The 20,352-nt window shown below is 36.5% G+C and overlaps 1 protein-coding gene across 1 annotated transcript in view; it reads right to left on the bottom strand.

Moving 5' to 3' along the window:
- Positions 1-11,232, bottom strand: part of rut (adenylate cyclase rutabaga) — a gene marked incomplete in the record, with an annotated part of 698,554 nt that extends 687,322 nt beyond the window's left edge. Inside the window, 1 exon segment of the mRNA XM_081741008.1 lies at positions 10,728-11,232.
- Positions 11,233-20,352: the final 9,120 nt, after the last annotated feature.

Below are 20,352 nucleotides of genomic sequence, written 5' to 3'. Positions count from 1 at the left end.
ATAAGTCCCAGGCCGCTTCCTTCCTTCCCTTTCCCCTAATAGTGTGATCACCGAGAGACGTCATCCCTCAAACGTGACGGGCTAAATGGCCTTAGATGCCGAAAGCCCAGAAATCTAATTCCTAATCCTAATCACTTGGTTTAATCATCGTCTCCCTTAGCCTAAAGGGCATAAACGTGGGACGTTAAACTGAAAGAACGCCCCACGTTCAGCCAGGATTATCTTGATCCTGGTTATCTTGATTCATTTTGTAACTGGTACTGCATTGATTGCCAGCAACTGTAGTTCTGCAACCCATCACATCGTAAGAGCTGATTTGGCTACCTTACCACGTTATCAACTGCGTGAAAGTTATAGACCTCCATGTTCTCATATATGTTTTAAGGGTTGCATAAGGCCATACTGACAGTGAGAGCAAGTAATAATAATAAAAACGTATCTTAACATAATGCAATATAGGGTCGAGTACATCAAGACCCCTAAAGATGGCGAGGCACGTCGCTCATTTGGGAATCTCGCCTGGGGAGCACAATATTTTTAATTCAAAATCCTTTGATCCCAAAGTATGGACAAAATCCGGTTTCCCATGTATCCCTATGGGAGTAATAATTATGGATACCATCCTTGGTTCATAGACTACCCTGCAGTGCTTTTGAGATTAGCGGGTTAGCATTATGCTCAGGATACAAAATACTAATCTATTCATGGAAATTCTTTAAACATTTCTTTTTTAATTTCAAAATTCTATATACTAATTTTAGGTAAAATGCTATATTTAGGCTTGATCTGGTTGTTAATTACTAAAAACCAAACCAAACTTCTTGCCGTGGTGTACACTGATACTTGTTTAATTGTGGGAAAATATTAAAAAGTAAGAATACAACAATATAGCGCATGCACTATGAAAATATAATTAGAAGTTCAAAGTTCTTACTAATTAATGAGGGTAGAAGGTATCCATTTTTATTTCTTAACAACGCAGAACACGCAAGAACTTGGTATAGTGAAGTTATAGAGTAGCTTATTTTCTTAATTATAAACTCATGGAAAGTGAATAAAAGTGCGTTAGAGAACCACTCCTGTGTAAAATCATACGAACCCATGTTGCGTGAAGGGCTTGCTGTGCTGATCTCCCTAACGTAAAATAACATATTATCATGATACTACAAGCATGCACGCGTGACTAAAATTTTAGCCATACATCTAAGTGCCTGCAGACGCTTTCACGTCGGCCTGCTCCTTAGAAGATCAATAAGCATATCTACAGTAGCTGTCTTGAAGATATTAACCTCAATGGCTATATACTAATGTTTCTCAAACTGCAAACCCGATTTGTTCTTGCGGCCCTCTTAGAATGAACATTAGTCCAAAAGAGACAGAAAGATAAAATTCAGTGAACTGCGTATAATTGAGAACCTTAAACACGGACAGATTGTGCAAAAAATAAATTTTCATAAGATATAGATTGTACAGATCCTAATATACGAACTCCCTCGTGGCTTACAATTAATGTACGCGCCTTTGGCAGAGATCCGAGTTGGGATTCAACGTTGAGTTGTAGGTTTATGTCGCATATAGCCTCCAAGCTGAAAGGGATGTTAAACTTAAATCAAACCAAAGCAAATCCAATAGCTTATAAAGATGTATTATTATATTCTTCACAGACTTCAATTATTTAAGGACGAAAATACAAATGTGTATTTTGTGCGATTAAAACCAATACAATTCCGGAAATTTTGATGGATTTGATTGAAATTTAGCGTCCCTCTTTTTGTTTTGAAGTATTGGTAATGGATGCATTAAGCACGGTGTAACAGCCCGTAAAGAACTCTTGGTGCAATGGCGTGTAGCGGATCAGGGCCTACCAATTGGTTTGTGACATTTTTACCTCTGGGGTGGTGTGTAGTCAGCACATCTGCTCTTCTTCCTATTAATTTTAGACAATTGTTAGCTACTTCCTTGTTTTTAAGTAGCTCCCCAATTGTCTTCACGATTGCGGGAAGATGCGCAATATCAAAACCATTTGGTGACTACGAATGGTTACCCTATTTTTGATGGACCATTTCACACTGCCTGACTTTAAAAACAATCACAGAAGTTCGGCGTGTATGACAAAATTTCATTGGGGAAAATTTTTGCTCTATCGACTTTTCTACTTAAAACAATTATGCTTTATTATTATTATTATTATTAAATATTCTGCCTTTCGGCAGGTCCTGGAACTAATGAGGATTTTCTTTCCAATTTCAGATTTGGGACTAGAATTTCTTCCACGTTTCTCGATCTTCAGCTTCTTCTTTTAACTCCCAATAGTTTCCTCTACTTTTCAAATCATCGATACTTAAGACCTTCTTCCTATTCATCGCTTTTCTTCCATCTTTCCTTCTATGGCAGTATGAAGAAGACAATTTCTTCGCAAGATATGCTCAATTACCCTTCCTACGAAGAATGTTGCCTAAAACGTCCTCTTCTCTCCTATCTGTTTTAAAACGTCTTCGTTATACTACGTAATGATACATATCATAAACCACATTTCTGAGATATGCAAATAAATTACAATCTGTCCTGAGTTTTATGCATCTGAACATGCCATTAGTTTAGTAGCTTATGAGAACGAACGTACATCAGAAAATTACAAACAGCATCTTTAAATGCAAAAACTCATCACTAGTGATGAGTTTAGACGATTTTTCCCAGAGAAATGTTAATACGCCAAAGGTCAAAGCAGTACTGCGAAGATATTGGTAATACTTATTAAGCACGATCGGAGATCTACCCCGCAGGATTTCGTAGCTCCCGTTAGAGGGAAATTCCCCGCGGGCCACCCCCTAAAATGAACACTGCTTACCACTCTTATGGGTCTTCACTACAGCGAAATTAAACTACCGCTAATTTTAGACTTTTTCTGTAATATCTTCAAAACAAATAAAAATATTCGAAAAGTAGAAACGTAGTGGAATAGACAATATGATTTTGCATGCGATGCCGTCATCATAACTCATCTATCTGCTTTCAATTTGCAACTGCAGATAGATTTAGTATTTTTGCGGTTGTGTAAATAGCGGCATACCAAAAGCAGGTAGGTTAATTGTGGTAAAGGTATATCACATGCAAAATCGTATTGTCTAGTTCACTACGTTTCTGTTTTTCGAATGTTTTTTATTTGTTTTGAAGATATTACAGAAAAACTCTAAAATTAGCGGTAGTTTAATTTCGCTGTAGTGAAGACCCTTAATATTCACACAAAAAATGGCTTACGTTAACACACAAACTTGCCTAGAGACTCCCTCTCGGTCAGATGACGTTTAATAATACAACATTTGCAATATCATTGTCAACTTAGAAAAGTATTCTCCCGGAAATCAGAAGATTGGAGTTTTAACTACTGTCAGTATAAAGATCCCTCCTTCTTTGGCTATGACATGGACGCCGATTCACTAGAGTCCGAGAAACAACCCCGAAGTAGTATTGTAAACAGGCAACGTAAATGAAGTAAATTCCTTATTGGAAAGTCTATAACTCTATGTTTAGTATAAAGATAATCCCAAAATGTTATTTAAAAAAAAATAAATAAATAAATAAATTGGTGGCCGTCTTTCTAATTTTTCCACATATTGCAATGATTTTATTTGAAAATCGCAACATTTTAGTATATAACATTTTGATAAATGGTAAAAATTTCTAAAGATGTGCCCGAATTCGGTAAGGTGAATTCTATTACACCAAATTTGGTGTAATTATCTCTGAATGACATCGCGCTCTTCCCTCATCAGACCCTGAACAGCGCCTTAACTAAGTAGACTGGAGCCTAGGATTCATCTCTTCCTCCTCGGAAAAAAATTAGGCCTAATCTATTGAACTAGTTTCCCAAGTGGGCGTTTCTGTATTACAGATCATGTAACCTTCCCTTAACGAGTGATCCTTCTGTATAAATGTGTATTTGAAATTCTTCGTGGCCATATTTCGATTCCCGTTAGGAGCTCATTTGGTTTGGATCCCGCGGGAAGGTATAGGTCCATGTCTCATCTAGCATTAGTGCAGAATGGGATGCTAACCTCAACAGAAACAAAATTCGCTAATTCCCTCCCCACTTTTGACACCACATACATACCAGGGTTGAAAAAAAAAACTTTTTTTCCTTTGAAAAAGAACAAAATGTACTTAAAACACGAAAAAGGTTCAAAGTGCTTTAAACATGTTTTAAAACACTCACAAGAAATCATGTTTTAAACATTTTGAACAGTTTAAAACATGATTTTGAACATATCTTGTAATAACTTATTTGTTAAGACTTTTTGCTCTTTACTTGCAACCGGTCTCTTCATTTATTTTATCCTGGTTAAGACTATACTGTGTTGGGTACAGAATATTTCAGTATAGATTAGTAATTCTCAACTTATTTAATATCAAGACCCCGTTTTATTACACCCTCTTGCCAGTAACTCTCATAAGTACTTTCTTGGTTGTAATAAGCTTTATAGGTAGATTTTAAAATCTACCCACTATGGAGATTTCACACAATCTATCAATATACATGGAGAAACGAAAGTCCTCACCACTCTTGTGCGTTGAGAATGGGTTTAGGGAGAATGATGAAACCTACAAGTGGTCTGACACATCAGAGGTATTATGGCAGCCATGTTTGATTAACATTTGAAATTTCAAATGCAAAGGGAGTCATGTTACAAGGTTTAAGGCTAGAATTTTACCAGAAATACGCTTATCCCCAAAACAAGTCATTTCGGAGTTACTGCTTCTGAAAGTTTAGTAATTATGCCCTTAGGGGCTAAGCTCACGTCCGTGGAGGCGAGTGAGATTCTAGTAGTAAATTTTGATTAACATTTCAGAGCACTGGTGCTAATAAAATTATTTTAAGATAATACATTTTTAGAGACGGGCACGAGTCGAGTCACTGTTTTTGAGGCCGAGTTTCATAAATGGCTCGCTCGCTCAGCTCGTTTTGAAATCATGGTCTGATTAGACTGGAAAGCGATAGGGATGCGCACAAGACAAGATTTGTGGCTGTCTCGTCTCGAAAATGTGCTGTAAAAGTGATGTCTCGACTCGAAAAATGTATATTTTTCTATTGGAAGAGCCGTGTCTCGACTCGAATTTTTGTCAGGAAAATCCTGTCTCGTGCGCATCCCTAAAAATGAAAGCCATGAGAAATGTAAGCAGTAGTGTAGAATACTTTGTGTTGCTTACGAGAGGGGACACTGCTCGTATCTCGTCTTGACTCGATAACGAGACGACAATGGATAACGAACGATAACGAGGCTCATTAGAGGCAGCCTCAAACGTCATGAGCACCAATTAAATATATACTGTAATTCTTTTACCATCAAAGCTGAGACGTGCATGGTCCAAATTTGAGCCCAAGCAGAAACCCAACCTGGGTAATGATATCAACCGGCTCGGCTCGGTTCAACTAAGCGAACAGCTCGAGCCGGCTCGGTGTGGATGAGCTATGGAATCGGCTCAGTTGAGCCCATGGTTCGAGCCAGTTCGGTTGAGGTAGCCATCAGCTCGGTTTGGTTCGGTTGAGATGATCCGGCTCGGCTTATTTGGACTGACCAGGGCCGTCAACCCTAAACTCGGGTCGAACGGTGTTCAACATGTTTGGCCGGCGCCCTATTAACTTTCAACAATTTTTGGTTCGAGCGCGAATACTTTTCCCCCCCGAAACTCAAACCCAGAACCTTGTGAACGATGGCCTTGCCTCCTAGACTTCACGACTTCCGAGGTCGGCAGTCACCTAGTTTTTGGTATTCAGATACAAATCGCCTATCGTTCATGTTTATACACTGTGTTATAATAATAATAATAATAATAATAATAATAATAATAATAATAATAATAATAATAATAATAATAATAATAATAATAATTGGTAGTAGCAGTATCATTGATAATTATATTATTTATGTAGACATGAAATTACACCAGGATTAGGCTCGATTTGGTTTGACTCGACCCTAAATCGAGCCGAGTTGCAGGAAATCTTTCGAGCCGAGTTCTCGAGTCAAGCTTAAACATGTCTGTTTCGAGTCGAGTCGAGTTTCAAAGAAAACTCGCTCGTGCCCATCCCTATAAATTTTCGAAAAGTAATGTTTGAAGTACACTTCATGTTATGCTAACTTTAGAATATTTTGTATAGGCTTATATATATATATATATATATATATATATATATATATATATATATATATATATATATATATATATATATATATATATATATATATATATATATATATATATATTAAGTCAACCTGGATCTTTGCGCTAGTTCCTTGCACGCCTGCACTTTTCATTGTCACCAAAAGCGACGAAATCGTTTTAACTCATCCATAGCACTACATGTGTATACCCTACCCAACTGCTTCCTAATTTATTTAAAACACAGAATACTACGTGGAATCATCCTGTGTTCTAGTACCGTAAACAAGGCGAGGAAGAAGAGAAGTAGTACGAAAGGGCATAGTTCACGCAGATAGCACCTGGATGAAGAAAAACAATAGTCGCTTTGGAAGTCTTGATTCTTTAGGAGTTCGCAGACACTATCACGTAAAATTCAAAACTAATAATAATAATAATAATAATAATAATAATAATAATAATAATAATAATAATAATAATAATAATAATAAAATAAAAAATCCATTTGTTTGTGTTAATTCAGAAACTGCTGGATAGCAATACAAAGAAATAGCTCCTGTAATCTCAGGATAATAATAAGCAGTGACGATTCTGAAGATACTCTTTGAGAGGAATTTTAATACACTGGGGTTCAAAAGTAGTACCGTACTGTGACAATAGCGAAAACCTGTATTAAACACGAAATGAGGCATGCCTCCTGGGGACGGGGAAGACGAATGGCGGCCGAGTTATTTTCTGAAATCATCACAATTTATAAACAAGTTTTCTTCCAGAAATTTTCCACCGACGAAGATCCAAGTCTCAGGGGGGCTACACTAAATAGTGTCTTGGTGTTCTATGTAAGAGTAACATTTATTGGTCAGCACCGAGCCTATGTGAGACGTGGACTTAAAGATTAATGTGGGACCCGAACCACACGACCTCTTATCGGGAATCCAACCCGGTTCTCTCGCTCTAAGGCCCATAGTTAGGGCGGTTGGCGAACTCCAGGGGACACAACTACCCGAAAAGTACATCTGGAAGAAACATTGGTAATTGTGCACTTTGAGTTGAACAAGTGATTTTGTCACAGGATGTGGCATTGTTCACATAAGGAAAGGTAGGGATAAGTAGGGTAGGGTCGGGTTACCTTAGGGTTAGGGAAGATTGGACTCATTTTGTTAAAAAATAGTTTAATTCCTCGTATTCTACTTATTCCCGAGTACTAATGATTTCCCGAGTTTTCTACCTTGTAAATCTGTATTATATGCTGACGACACAACTCTTCTAAATACGAGTAAAAATTTAGTTAGTGTTAAAACTAAAAGCAATGAAATGCTTGAAATATCATCTATATGGTTAAAGCATAATAAACTTTATATGAATGAATCTGAAACAGAGACTATATATTTTTCTCTTAGTAATCATATGACTCAGGTAGATATGCACCATTCTGTAAAACTACTGGGAATCCATCTAGATCCGAAATTAAACTGGAGTGAACATACTGAAAATTTATGCAGGAAATTATCTAGAGTGTTATTTTTATTACGTAAACTGAAAACAACAGTTACAGAAACAATGCTTCTTGCAGCATACTATGCCTTTTTTCATTCTCATCTACAGTATGGCATAATATTGTGGGGAAATTCACCAGGTGCCCAGACTGTATTTAAATGGCAGAAAAAAGCCATAAGAGCAATAAAAGGTTTAACTGATAGTGTATCGTGTAGACAATATTTTACGGATTTACAAATTATGACAGTTCCCTCTCTATATATTTATAGTTGTCTTATGTACGTTAAAGAAAATGAGAGCAGTTTAGGTTATCGTAATAATATCCATTCATATAATACTAGACATAAAGATGACTTAAATACGCCTTATATTAGGCTAAGTATAACACAAAGAAGCTATAAATATATAGGAATGAAACTATATAATACATTGCCAGTGCATATACGAATGATGTGTGATAATGATTTCAAAAAACATTGTAAATCTTTTCTTGTAAGTAATTCTATTTATAGTATCAACGAATTTGAAGACAAGTGTAAATTGTAACTTTTATCTTTCTTTCTTTCTTTGTATATATTTATTTATATACTGACAATGTCTATTGCAACAAATGACAATAAATATTCTATTCTATTCCATTGTGAATCGGTTTCTTTGAACGTTCTACTCAAAGTGCACTTTTGCCGCCGAAACATTGATCACAAACTACATATCGTTCGAATCCCACATATATAAACTATATTATAAATGGACTAAAAGGTGTGAAAAATTGAATGGCCTAGCAATTCCCTTTCCTTTATCTACTTATTTTAACAAGAATAAATGGCCCCACGTAGCGTAGTCGCTAACGCTCTCGCCTTCGGTGCTGGATTCGAGTCCTGGTGGAGGCACTAGGTCGAAAAAGTGTTAAAAGTTTCTTCAAGCCAGCCACCTTGAATGAAGTTTCCCTCACTCATACCAAACAAATGCCTGGATGGTACCTAACATATAGGTCCCAGGCCGCTTCCTTTTCCTCGGATAGTGTGCTCGTCGAGGGAAGTCATCCTTCAAACGTGACAGGCTAACATGGCCGAACCAAGGTAAAATTTTCACCCGGGAAAAGTAACATCTTGGGGCTTGCCCCTTATCCTACATGAAACTCCCTTCTTCCATGGTGGAATGGGAAAAGACGTAATTGACGATACCTTACAAGAATATAACACACACACACAATGACTAGAATTATAAAGTTTACATTTTGAGGCTCGTTTTGGCGCCCTTGGTCCATCCCTGCATGGACATAGATGCCGAAAGCCCTAAAAATCTAAATTCATAAAAAGAAATGAGATTCCCGGGTGTGAGGAAACGATTCGATATAGCGAGAAAATATTTAAGGGTAGCATTGTGAAAAACCACTTGAAGAAGAGAATAAAGACGATTTAAAGTAATGTCATTTTTGAGTGAGATAAAGCTTTTGACAAGCCTCGGACTTTGCGATTCAGAAGAGATTTTAGGCGAACAGGGTGTGTGGGGGTCAGGAACTCCCAACGGATTCCAATGACTTTCTGGAGCAAGCAGGCGAGATACAGGCAGGATTAACACTTTGGCGCCCAAGGCTATATCTCCGGAACCGCACCTATCCAATCTCCCAAAAGTAATTTAATATGATTTCAAATATATTTATACGTACCGCATTTGATATTGCTGTTTTAAATCCTGTTTCAATACATGAAGAAAATTAATCAAGTTTTTGCACTTGAGTCCTTATCAGTGTTTCTTTCAGAAAAAAAAAAAAAAAGGTTCCGGGGGGAAGGCACATATTTTCACACGGTTTCGGTATGATTTAGTTTTTAGTATATTATTGACGTATTATTTTGATCTCCTTCGGGGAACAGTGCTCTCCAAAAACATGCCTGTAAGAAATGCTGGTCTTGAGTACTTTGTAATACGTATATAAGGTGGGGAGTGTTCCACACTCCATCGTACTCTGCATAGGTGCTAATCCCGAGACCGTGTGATATAGCTCAAATAATTTCAGTTATCTAATTCTCTCTTATTAGATGAGACAGCCAATATTCTTCCATATAAATCAATTGTATATTTTTAACTTCCGGAGTTGCATTCTTCCTGAACACCGCCTTAAACGGATTATCTCTCGCAATCCAATATAACTGAGTCATTTACCATACAACTATTTCTGATAACTACTGTCTATTGATAAGAGAATTAAACGAAAATCTCAACATTGATTAGCAACATGAAATTTTCTGCCATACTAAACTGCTGCACAATGGGTGGAAGCGTACGTATGGAAGAAAAACAACCAGCAAGTTGAAGTAATTTCCTCATTATGGATCACGTAATAAAAGACTTAATTACTGCTTCTCTTAAATGTCCAACAGTTTTTAAAAATAATAAAACTGCCGTCCCACCCACATTTATTCCTGTTTTTCTCGCTAGAGCAGACGGTATAAGCAAACACTTTCACTTAACCGTTGGGAGAAAAACATTTGCAGACGACTCTCAGATATAAACAATAACAATGCGGGAGAAATAAAAATCACAATCGTAACTAATGTGTTGTTATCTTCAACTTTCCGTCTAAAAATCTCACGAGGAAATAAAAAAATAAAACTTCCTTATTGCTAAAAATGCAGAAGCGTCATTTCAAATTTTGCTTGGGGGGAAGAGCAAGACCGCTTAATATAAATAAAATTTCGCGTTTGTCACTGATTTACTATTTTATTGATAAAATCTATATAAATCTCAAACTCAGGGGTAATTGTTCCTCCGTGCCCCCTTAAATGACGCCCCTGCTTAAATGTAAAAAAAAAAAAATGTCAACTTACCTTAGTTAGGGTTTCTTTAATTTCATTTTGGAGACTATATTACTTTTAAAACTGTAATGCCAAAATATAAACAGATCACTCCTTCCACATCAAATTTGATTGAAGCTAGCTACAACACAATTTTCTTTTTAATATTAAAAAGTAAAAAAAAAAAAAGCACTTTCTACTTTTCTCAAAATTTAAAATAATTTGCTCACAATAACACAAAAAACACGCAAAACACATACTATGAAAATAACATACCTTTCTTGGTATATATATTTTTTTTTAAAAAAATAAAGTATTCGATTTCTGTAACTGTTATTCCCCCGTCGAAAATTCCCAAAACACAGCGCTCACACTGTATGCACTGTCTCTCTCAAATTGAACCTGTCGTATCGTATCGTATCCTATCCTACGGTTCACTCCCACATCACACACAACTTCCAAAACAATATCACATTTACACCTGCACTAAAAATACATCGCTATCCCATGAATAAGTACACAACACAACGGCTTATTTTTTATCTGTATGTTCTGGGTTTATTGTATTCCCTCTAATTGACAGAGAAACACAATTTTAATTACTTTTGCTTTTTATACAATCAACTGCAGCAGCCTAACACACTACAATCTCCACTCGTGTGCACACACATCGCCCATCGCCTCGCCTCGCCTCGTGAAACCGAAGGAAGCCAGCGATACCACGCATTCGACTGCCAACTGACAGCAACACCCCAAGCGGCAGAAGCATGAGCTAACCTCGCACAAGGGTTCACGGAAATACAACATATGATTCCCAGACAGGTCTCGAGTGCTGCTCTTTAAGCCATCTAACGGTAGGCTTCAGAACTAAATCATCGATAATAGCGAGAGAAATTACCTTGTTCTAATGACGATACGGAACACCTGCTTTAGTACTTCGAAAGAAGCATTGGCTAAAACTGCAGTTTTTTTAATTATTATTTGATTTTAATAATGAACAGATAAACTGAGAGAAATAAAGAAGTACTAAGGATCCAGTCCAGAAGAGTCATTGGGCGGAGTGGCTCTCACTAGCGTCTCTGGCATGTAAAATTTTTGGAGGGATATCAAAGAAAGTGATGTTAATGGTAGTACCTACCTCAACCCGTTTATTATGTTCGATTACATTTTTTTACCTTTTTGCTTATCTTCAGGGACCCCCCTGAGACATCAAGAACTCTGTTATAATCGTTTCACAGCCTGAATATTATATTCCAAATAAATATAATAATTATTATTTGTATGTTATTCTGTCGTTAGTAAATAAATTAAAATAGAATAGAATATTGAATATTTTGTACTTCAAAATATTGGGGGTGGGACGCGTCCTCCTTGTCCCTCCTGCCAGAGACGCCCTTGGTGGCTCCGTTTCTAGACGGTTAATGTAGAGTTGAAATACGAAGTTTTATATCAAATTAGAATAAAACCAGTTGAGAATGCTTTAAGAACATTGCCAGAACGTATTTAAAAAGAATTATATTTTCTTATTAACTTGTACAGGCTTACAGGCTTTATACCAATTGTTCTATGTACTTTATTATTATACTCATTAAACAATTCTTGTAATATATCTATCCATTTATAGTTTCTTGAATCCTAAATTTTTTCGACATGTTTAGTTTAAGACGGTCCCAGGCGCCAAAGTAAAGGGGTGAAAAATTCGGGGGTCGAAAGGAAAGAAAGAAGGAAAGAAAAATAGAGGAAAATTTGCTTAGAATATTAGTATGTACTTAAATTCTTTTCCTGCTTTAGGAAGTGGTCCTATAATGTTACTCATGTTAGAAAATGCATATGAACATATATAAAATGGAAGGGAAAAAGGAATAAAAAAAGTGTTCAAAATCAAGAAAAGCAAAGTTTAGTTTTGAAAATTTTCTTACGCTTCGCGCCAACTACGGTGGCGCTTAGCGGCTGGTCTGTCTGTCGATCTCATTGTCATATGTAGGGGATGCCATCATATAGGTCCTATCCCAGGCGCTGATTGTCCACGGCACGGCACTGTAAGACGGAAGGAGTAGGGAAACGCACGACTCGAGTCGAGTCGAGATTTAAGCCTGTCTCGAGAAAATGTTGTCTCGACTCGATGGTCTCTGTCTCGACTCGACGGTCTCTGTTTCGACTCGACTCGGATTCGAGTCGAGACGTCTCGAAATTCGAGTCGAGACAAAATATACGAGTTAAAACATACGCACACATCGGCCAGATCATTATGGTTGCCTACATAATTGTCAGTATGTCGACCTTTGGCACGGATAACAATAACGACGCGTCTTGGTATACACGCAATGATCCTTGGTAGGTCGCTGGAGAGAGTTGACACCACATACGCACACACAGGTCACCTAATTTTCGTAAATTCGGGAGAGGGTGCGATGCGCTTTGACGTCATGTTCAATCACATCCCAGATGTGTTCGATTGGGTTCAGATCCGGCGAGTTGGGGGGCCAGCACATCACTTGGAACTCGCTCCTGCATTCCTCGAACCACACCATCACACTCCTGGCCTTGTGATATGGTGCAATATCTTGTCGAAAAATGCCACTACCGTTAGGAAACATGGACGTCATGAAAGGGTGTACGTAGTCTGCAAGCAGTATGCGATACGCCTCGGCCGTTATGATGCCTTGCTCGAGCTCCACTACACACATGGATGTTTACGTGAATGTTCCCCAGATAATAATTAAGCCGCAGCCAGCTTGTCTCCGTCCCGCAGCACAGGTGCCAAGGAACTGTTCCATTGGAATACGATGTATTCGCACACTCCCATCGTGATGATGAAGAAGGTAATCGGGATTCATCAGACAATGCAACGCTCTGTCACTGTGCCAAGCTCCAGTGGTGATGGTCACGTGTTCATTTCAGTCGTAGTTGCCGATGTCATGGTGTTAACATTCGAAGATGAATGGGTCGTCGGCTGCGGAGGCCCATTGTTAGGAGTGTTCGGTGCACTGTGTGTTCAGATTAGTGTTGTGAAGGCCTGGGGAAAAAAACGGAAATTTTGGGTTTAAAAAAAACACCTTTTTACGGTCTTTCCGAGCTTGGAAAAAACGGAACATTTGGGTAAAATTGAAATTTTCGAATATTTTATTATATTATGCTTTCAAAATTAAAACTATTTTGTATTTACTAGTTTAGAGTTAAGATAATTGAGTACTTATGTTTCTTGTATTAGAATAGGGAAATTTTGTGCACAACTCAAACACTTCAAAGTTAGCACCATGATAGAAGGGAGTTATAGCTACAAAAGAAATTAAAATATAATCCTAGTTAGCTTAATTAGTATAGACGCATTAAAATTACCTTGAGCAATCTTATGAAGTTCCCTCTTGATGGCAGGAAAGTGTTAAAATAATGGAACCAGAATCATTTTAGTTAATATGTTAAATCAAACATGTATTTTATAGAAATATCTTCCTTGGTCTATGTAAAATTTCCGGAAATTTTGAATTCATTAGAAAAATCATTTGTTCAGAAATATTGGCAAAAACAAGAAAATATAGTTTAAAAACTATTTCTTGGCCTCATGCTAGTAATCTTACTTGCTGTAACATGTCTGCAGCATATACAGTAGGAAGTCGAAAATCCGAACTAATTAGGACCACAGGTAATTCGAATTTTCAAATTGTTCGGATTTTCGAAAATGACCAAGAACATGCCATTTAGGCTTACATATACTGTACTGTATGTTCTTCTATCGATACAGTGGTTATTCAGTACACACAGTAACTACATACCGTACGTAAGGCTACTTACATTTAATGTTTCTGAAGAACCTGCTCGTACACTAAATTACACTGATCTTGTACGTCCCACTTAAAACTTATAGGCCTAAGAGAAAATAAAAATAAAAATATGTATGCCAAACACAGGGCCGGCGCTAGAAGTTTTGCCGCCCTGAGCGATACTTTCACATGCCGCCCCTTTATTATATTCTTTCTCAAATTTTGCCGACCATGTATCCTTTTCTTTTTTCAAATTTTGCCGCCCATCAGATTTGCACGGTTCGACCCCCCCCCCTCGCGCCGGGCCTGGCCAAACAATTACATATGAATGTACTTTTGTAAAAACAATGACTTCACACAACGTCGACGGACATACTATTGTTTATTTATCACTAGCGTTAAGAAAGCTTCTAGGGACCGCGTTCGGATTTTTGACGTTCGGATTATCGACGTTCTACTGTATATATAATGTATTTCGCTAACGGAAAAATACTTAAAGCAACAAGTTTTAATTCTGCTTATTAATTTTCTGATTTTTGGTAAAATCCCTCTTTATTCTTTGTATATTTTTCGAATAAATCAAAAAGAGAGATGATCTTATTTACACGTACAAATATATACCGCACACGTGAGAAAGTTGAGCAGCGAGAAATATATTAAAGGGTTGAGTATGTGAAACTTCCGTTCGTTATTATTACAGACTAGCAGAATACCCGTTCTTCGCACGGGGAGAATAGGTTTCATTTGAACACAAAGGGCACCAAAATGTCACCAACGGACTTATGGAACCCCAAAACTATGAATTCGACATTAATATCGGTAATTTTCAATTATCTTTACATGTCACCATCCCCCCTTGGAGTACTAATGGGACTGAATTTGGATTTAAACGGTCGGAAGTGTCACTCTTCATTTCAGCGACCCGAAAACTACGAATTCGACACTAATATCTCTCATTTTCCCCTCTCCCCTTCCCTCAAGCTGCACCTTCAAAGTGAAATAATAAAAACCATCCCGAACCTCATCTATGTTGAAAATTTTATCGAGGTCGGTAAAATTTTCAAAAATTTTGAACCCATTAATAAAAAAAGTAATTTGTTCGGAAATATTAGCAAAATCCGGAAAATATAATTTAAAAACTATTTCTTCGTCTGATGCTAGTAATTTTACTTGCTGTAACATGTTTGCAGCATTATACAATGTATTTTGCTAACAGGAAAAATACTTAAAGCACCAGGTTTTACTTTTTTCGTTTTCTGATTTCTGGTAAAATCCTTCCTCTTTATTATTTGTATGTTTTTCGAATAATTCAAAAAGATATATGATCTTATTTGCACATACACACATATACCGCACAAGTGAGTAAATTTAAACAGCGAGAAATATATTAAAGGGTTGAATATGTGAAACTTCCGTTCGTTATTATTTCAGACTAGCCGAATAACTTGCACGGGGAGAATACGTTTCATTTTGGACATAAAGGGGACCAAAACTGTCACCAATGAACAAGCCCCAAAACTATGAATTCGACACTAATGTCGGTAATTTTCAAGTACCTTTACATGGTCCCGTCCCCCCTTAGGAGTAGGCCTACTAATGAGAGTGAATTTGTGGATTTAAACGGCATCTTCTGTTCATCTCAGGGACCCCGAAAAGTATGGATTCGACGGCAATTTTCGATCATGTATATATCTATATTTATTTACCTATCTATCTATCTATCTATCTATCTATCTATCTATATATCTATATCTATATATATATATATATATATATATATATATATATATATATAGTGTTTTTTTAATAATAAAGGTGCCAGTACGCTAGACCTCACGTTCATAACGATTAAAAAATTGAAAAGTTGGTTGCATGCCTTTCAAGGTAATAATAATAATAATAATAATAATAATAATAATAATAATAATAATAATGAGCACAATATATAGCACAATTAGCTCCGAAGGTTCAGACTTCAAACCCTACACTTTTGAAATGAAATGAAATCTTTGAGTTTTACGTCCAATGCTTATGCCGGTTAAGCTAAAGGAGAATGTGATAATGAGAAATGAATGAAACTGTGGATTGGAGAAAGCGGGAGGAAACGGGAGAACCCCGAGAAAACCAACCAGCACGGTATTTGTCCACCACAAAGTTCACAGCTGGGATCTAATCAGGGACCTCAAGCACCGGAGGTGAACGCTCTACCACTAAGCCACAGCGCCCCCTATTCATTTCGGAAGAGTCAAAGGTATTTGGGGGGTTCAAATCCAATTTGAGGATAAATTATGTTAAAATTTGTAAACTTGTCCCTAGAATTAGACTAAATTTGCACACAAATAAGCATTTCGAGGGGTCCGGACCCTCAAATCCCACCCCCACCGTACGTCCCTGTTGAAATATCTACGTTTTATAGCCTATTCCAGACAGCAATTTAGCACTCACATGGTCCTTGATAATTTTAAAAAAGCGACTGTATTTTTTGTCATATCTGGAGATAACTGCTCGACGTATCTCTATACACTACACACTTGTACGTACGTTTAAGATTCAATTAAAATTTTCATAATTCAAAAAATATTTACAGCTTTCTTGTATGCCATACCACACAACAAATCACACAACCAACTAAATGAAAGATACTTCATTGCTAAAAATCCATCCCACGACGTTTTAGTCTTCCCGAAACCAAAGCCGCTTGCAAAATGTTCAGATTCACAGGATCTCTTGAGCCGCTGTGGTTGGAACTTCAATCTTTTCCACCTGTAATTGAGCACAAACTCGAGAGCGCGACGAGTTAAGTTGCTTCTCAATGCGGAAAAAAACTAAGATTTTAGACAGAAAGCTTGGTTTACTAAATTGCTTTTCTCAACGTGTCCGCAAGTAACAAAAGTGAGCGGGCTTCGATATCTAAAGAAGTTCCTGCGAAAGCACACAAAGAAACAATAGCACAATAGTTTCGATAACATCTGTGTGGTCCTTCGGTAGGCTATTGTAAAATTGGTAGGAGGAAAAGGTAGTTTGGACTGCACCCGTGGCCAAAACAAAAGACTCGTAGCCGGCTTGTATAGATAATTGAATTCAAATTTTATCTATAATATGTGTGTATGTGTGAAAGAGAGAGAGAGAGAGAGTCTGACTTTTGCTCAGCGTCCACTTTTCCCTTATTGCTTTATTTATGTCAGGGATTCAATCCTCAACTTTTTATTTCTAATGGTCATTGAATTAGCGACAGACAAATTTGTTGGAATTATTTTGTTGTGAGACGTCGGTCTTTTTTAAAAAAATCTGGTCGGTTCAGAGCCTTTATGGTTTATATTACCGTACGAAAAAGCAATGAACAAAGCGAAGCGTGAGGACATACCAGCGAGCGAAAGATCTCTGAACTGGCTTCAAGAAGGAACAAAGATTTATAGCTCTTTCTCCAAAAAGAATAAAGGAAAACGAAAATAAACAAACAAAAAACACTCTAATTTTAAATAAACATATACATTTACTATTTGGTATTTTTTTAAAATTTCTTGTTATCCCATTTTTAAGACAGAAAAGGAAATATTCCGCTACCTTTAAAATGTGCTGGTATGCCGTACCGTTGCGTACCACCAGAATATCCCTCAAGTTGCGGGGCTGAATTTGGATTTAAACGGTCAGAAGTGTCACTGTTCATCTCAGCGACCCAGAAAACTATCGATTCGACACTAATATCGCTCATTTTCAATAATTTTTATATATCTCCTCCCTCTTCCAAGTTGTGGGGTTGAATTTTGATTTAAAAGGCATTAGAAGTGTCATTGTTCAATTCAGCGATCCCGAAAATTATGGATTCGACACTAATATCTGTCATTTTCCCCTCTCCCCTTCCCTCAAGTTGCACCTTCAAAGTGAAATGATAAAAAACAACTATCTCGAACCTCATCTATGTTGAAAATTTTATCGAGGTCGGTCTGATGATTGATGAGTTATTAATTTAGAAACATAGTCACTTTTATTTTGGTTGTAATTGATAATCTGTCGCACTAAAAAACATGTATTTGTTTACATACAGGATTTTGTACCTAAAGTTTATATAAGTGTCTATATTAGAATATTAAATAATAGTAATTATACGAGTATGTTTTAGTGCATGAGTATTAGTGAAATTTGCCTACTGCTCTTTCTCTTAAGAAGTAATTTGGTTAAAATTAACAAAACTTCACCAGATCAAAGAGCATATTAAGAACTCAGTTTCATTCAAGAGACCTATTTGATGCAATAGAAACACTTCATGTTGGTAGGCTTCTATGTAACTGTAAAAGTTCTGTAATTAATGCACATCCACAAATAAACGACATAAGAGAAATAAGCGTAGACTATTAATTTTCAACTAGCTGAACCTGCGCTCTCTACACAGCTCATCATTCATATATGAGCATGAATCTCCTTGTAATTCCTCATATCTCTACATGTCACTTTACAGATACAAGTGTAGGACGCTTTCATAAAAATCGGCAAGGGGTATCATAAACGGGATTTTTTTCGATTTTTTTCAATATCTCGCACCGTTTGCAAGATTTGAGCCCACTTGTGGTTGGAATTTCTAACTCATATATGACCAGTGTTTTCTTTCTTTTTGCATCCATTATGTAATAAGTAAATAAGTTACACACACAATTAATTATGTCAGTGATATACAGAGTTCATTGGGCAAAAAAAAAAAAAACTCCAAACAATGAAGTTTCATCTTAGACTGGAGAAATGGTTATCCTTCGTTTTCTTATCATTTGGCCATGAAACAAACACCTGAGAGATATACAACTCCTATATACAACTATGTGATGTTGGAATATATAAGTCATAGGGTATGATGCTTTACTTTTACAAAAATTTCAGTACTTCCAGTGTACCACTAAAAATGTAATAAAGAACTAATGGCCATGCTATTTTTTTTTAAATATTAATTAGGACTGGACAATTTACACAAAATTTGGAATCGACCAATGAAAACGGCACGTTTCTAGCACTTGTTCGTTCAAGATCTCATTGCCGAAAGAACTGGAGACAAACATATAAACTTTTCTATGGGGACAACCATATACGCATAAATCTAGTATTTTAATATATAGATATTAACTGGAATAGCTTGATTTTCGAGTGCTATTTTTTTAATATTCGCAATATTGAAATTTTTGAACTTATATTTTTCACGCGTTTGAAAAAAATATATCATTACTAGTAAAATTAATCTAATACAAACGGTTTTTTAACAACAGGTTCAAAATTTCCGGAAATTTTACAACACTAGTTCAGACACACTTGTACATCTTAGACAAGATGTGTAGACATGATGTCTCAAGGAATTTCCGAAGATGGCCTCTAACAATTTTTTTTTTTTCATCTCTTGAACGTTGCTATTATTAATGCTCTTAACATATTCAAAGCAAATAAGAACGATGAGAATGTCAAACGCAAGAATTTCCTCCAAGATCTAGCTTTTGAGTTGATAAAACCAACAATAAGTGGACGTGTAGCCATGGAATCCTTGCCAAAAGAGCTTCTACGCAGAGGAAGACTTCTGCTTGGTATCAGTGTAGATGTTCCATTGCCACAAGAGAGAGCTTCCAACCTGGGTAGGAAAATATTTCTTTGTGGCCGTTCTCGCAACAAATCAAAAAGGAAAACGTGTGGAAAATGCCAGAGATGGGTGTGTCCAGACCACCAGAAAAGCGTGTGTGACTATTGCTTGGAGTAGACAATCATTCAAAAAAAAAATCAAATTATTCTATCTGTATGATATACCACAGGGGAAGGTTCATACTATTATTTCAACACTTGTCCTAAACATTTATTAGATTTTCTGTTCAAAATTATTGATATGTTAAATAAGATGTACCTAATGTTTATTTTTTGTTAATATCTTTGTATTAATCAAATAAAATAATTTTAAAAAAATATTTTAAAACGTCTATAATAGTACAACTGACATACCCAAGATCAAATATTGCCAAAAATCATAACACTATAAAAAATACTGATGTTCTACAATAGTAGAACGCGCGAACAATCACGTAATGGTTGAGGGCGCGACCAACGCAGTGTTAAGGGCTAAGGGGTATAGAAGGTTCAATTTTCACAGAAATTGAGTGTGGAAATATTGGCTTTAA

The sequence above is a fragment of the Thermobia domestica genome, chromosome 15, assembly GCF_964235325.1.
Source record: "Thermobia domestica chromosome 15, izTheDome1.hap1.1, whole genome shotgun sequence".
Lineage (NCBI taxonomy): Eukaryota > Metazoa > Arthropoda > Insecta > Zygentoma > Lepismatidae > Thermobia > Thermobia domestica.
The sequence above is the reverse complement of the archived record's forward strand: the minus strand, read 5'-3'. Positions and strand labels throughout refer to the sequence as shown.